The sequence below is a fragment of the Sinocyclocheilus anshuiensis genome, unplaced genomic scaffold (assembly GCF_001515605.1).
Source record: "Sinocyclocheilus anshuiensis isolate Anshui unplaced genomic scaffold, SAMN03320099.WGS_v1.1 scaffold3034, whole genome shotgun sequence".
NCBI classification, from domain to species: domain Eukaryota; kingdom Metazoa; phylum Chordata; class Actinopteri; order Cypriniformes; family Cyprinidae; genus Sinocyclocheilus; species Sinocyclocheilus anshuiensis.
Genome location: NW_015542320.1, coordinates 289,952 through 293,266, shown reverse-complemented (window position 1 = coordinate 293,266; position 3,315 = coordinate 289,952). Strand labels below are relative to the sequence as shown.

The following is a 3,315-nucleotide window of genomic DNA, read 5'->3' as shown; positions in this document are numbered from 1 at the left end:
GTAATTCATCCATCCATCCATTCTACAATCTTATCTTTAGTTTAGTTTAGTTTTTAACATGTCCTTCTATTTCTTTTTATAACTGCATTTTTTTTAACTTTCATTTAATTTGAATATAATTTAATTTCATTCAATTCAGTTCAGTTCAACAAGATTTGTTTTCTTTTACTGTAGAAGATTTTAAACGTCAAAACTCAAAATGTTACACTGACTTGCTGCATTAGAAATTTTAAGTTGGCTCAATTAATTTATGTGAACTAACTAAATATCTTTTAACATCAGCTGAACCAATTGCTGAACCAATTGACCATTTTTACCTTCAAAATCTTTTACAGTATCATTCCATAAAATACATTGCAGTGAATCTTCTAATAAAGAGGAAATACTACTATAATTATAATTACATTATACAACAAATTAAATTACATAACCACTGTATTGTTCCCATATCTACATTACAGTGCTTAGATCATTCTGATCAACTCATTTCCTGTGTAACAGCAACACATCCAATTTCTCACTTTGTCAAAATTGAGCTTTACTCGTCATTTTTTTTTCACACCTCATTCTGAAAAGCATTCCAAAATTTCACTGAAAAAGGGTAAAAAAAAAAGACCATCACTTCCAGGGTCTGTAACCGAGGATTGTGTTTCGACCACTGCTGGAAAAAGGATCTCACTTCAAAAGGATTACAAACCACAGTGGTATCAAATCTCTCTAATGCGGTTATCCCACACATTCACTCACTGCGCTTTAGGCTGATAGCGTCTGGCCCACTGGCTTGGTATTTCCCTTTTAAAGGTAGTGCTGGTTTTGCTTCAAGACATTGGGTAGACCTGTTAGATAAGACCATGTGAAAGTATCAATGAACCAATCTCATTCGTATATTTCTGAGATCAGTAACATTGATTGGATGAATACAGCGCACAACATTGAAACTGCTTATGCAGAAAATGTCATGTAAATCTGCTTGAGGTCTTGTTAATGCAGAGAGAGAAGTAAAACCAAATGAGACTTCAGTGAACATGTTTCTCATCAATATTTTAATTTTTTACCCTCTCAGATGCTGAAACGAAACAGCACATGAAAGTTTCTGACAGTTCAAAGCTCATGAATATTTAATGAGGTAAGCACTGAAGCAATTTATCATTGGATGTCGGTTACTAAACAGAATGTTACATTCTGGCATTGTATCGCTTCACACTGTATACCTTTGGCACTACAAAAATCTCTAATAACTTGACCCAGGGTTAAACACTGTGTTGCATGTCACTCTGGGCATATATATTAATAATCTTCATTCTTTTTTTAGCATCAGCTGGAGTGTTATCCATACAGACTGACAAACAGGTAAAATAAGACCGCTTACACTGGTAAAACTGGACAATAGGCTTACATAATGCTTTTGTAAGGGATATAGCTTGATTAAATGCATAAAATGGAGCTGACATTATGCATGCATGTGAAAACTGCTGTACATTAATATTTTTTAATTTGATTTTATTTTTTTATTTTTTTATAATAATATGTTCTGAGAATGCTGATATAACAGTTCAACAGCACTGGGACTTTTTACTGCTTCTTTCGAATGCTTGTTTGAGTGTCTGTCAGTGGTTGGGATTTTTCATAGATTATTTCTACAGTGTAAAAATGTAATGAATTATTGTAATCACAATTTTAATGAATGCATTACATTAGAAAGCTATTAGTTATTATAAGTGCACATTGGACAATTTATTTATTTATTTATTTTTTATGCAGCATAATATTTTCTAATTTAATCATTCACATGTATTTATTTTGTGCAGTATATATTTGGTCATTTATTTAGTTTATTTATTCATCTATCATTTATTTTATGCAATATACTTTTTTTTTTCCATTGTTATCATCATGCATGCATGCATGCATTTCAGTCCTCCATAGAGTACATGAATGCCACAGTGTAGGTGGTGATAACTGACTTTTCAGTCGATTCATTAAAAAACACTTGATTCATTCCTTTGATTTATTCACAAAGGAAACAAGTGACCAGAGTCAGTGAATTGTTAATTGAGTTGATTCACTGAAAATTCATTTAGGAACTAAACAAGTGACTTTATCATATCAGTGAGTCGTTAAATCTCAAATCATTTACTAAAAATGCTGATTCCTTCAGTAATGAAAAACTACTAATGTGTGTTGCTCTGAGACACACAGCGGTTCTACTGCTGCTTCCCAAACTGTTTTTGTCGAGAGAGCAAAAACAGACAAAGTAACTGGCATTACTGTGTTGAAATGTAGGTTACTCAATATAAATTTATTGTAACTGTTGTATAAAAGCAACATCGTAATCATGTTTTTTTTCCCCACTCTTGTTTGTGTGATATTGCTTAAATATGCATGCAGTTGTATATGTGACTTTTTAAATGCATCTGACTTTTTAAACACACTCTTACTCACACCTTTATGCACCATATTGTCTTTAAACACACGCTGCCGCCTTAACAAATCGCTCATGTGCTCTAACATATGACTTTAGTGTGTGTCCATTGTGTGAACAGGCTGGTCCTCACTCATAACAGAGGCAGTAAAAGTGTCTGAGAGAGAAATATATGACCCTCCTTCTGTTTTCCTGTGTAGGAGAGAATAAGAGTGGACCCCACTGATATTTCACCCCCACCTGCCCTGCCGTTAAGAACAATGTGGGAGCTCCTTTATGAGTGAATGACTCCGTCCCCACATTCACTATCTCTCATAACCTGCAGGACAAACAAAGAGCCAAGCACTTCCTATTGCTTGCTTCAGTGAAGGTGCATCTGAGTGTGAAGCAATTTCTCCAAGGAGGACGTTGCTCCTCAAAAAAGCTGAATGAGAAAGTATTGGCATTTCAGAATTTTTACATAAATACAACCAAATGAGAGATTTTTTACAGAATGTTTTTTTTTGTTTGTTTCTCTCTTGAGCTTTTTGCATTCTTATATTATCAGTTAGTAATATTAGCAGTAATACTATTTCTTATGTACACTATTATTTAAAAGTTTGGGGTCAGTAAGATGTTTTTGAAAAAAAAGGGGAAAAAAAAACTTCTATTCAGCAAGGACACATTAAATTGATCAAAAGTGACAGTAAAGAAATTTATAATGTTACAGAATATTTGATTTCAAATAAATGCTATTTTTGAACTTTTTGTTTTTGAATTAAAGAACCCTGAAAAAATGTATCATGGTTTCCACATAAATATGAAAATATTAAGTAAAAATAATAACATATTAAGTAGCATATCTGTTTGCAAATTGAAATTTTAAATATATAAAAATATAATATATCATGCTA

At 32.4% G+C, this 3,315-nt stretch overlaps 1 long non-coding RNA gene across 1 annotated transcript; it reads left to right on the top strand.

The window, feature by feature from the left end:
• Window positions 1-1,060: 1,060 nt before the first annotated feature.
• On the top strand, window positions 1,061-2,883 carry LOC107690901 (uncharacterized). The gene is made up of 3 exons (XR_001634497.1): window positions 1,061-1,126; window positions 1,313-1,350; window positions 2,623-2,883. It is a non-coding gene; the product is annotated as an uncharacterized LOC107690901 (long non-coding RNA).
• Window positions 2,884-3,315: the final 432 nt, after the last annotated feature.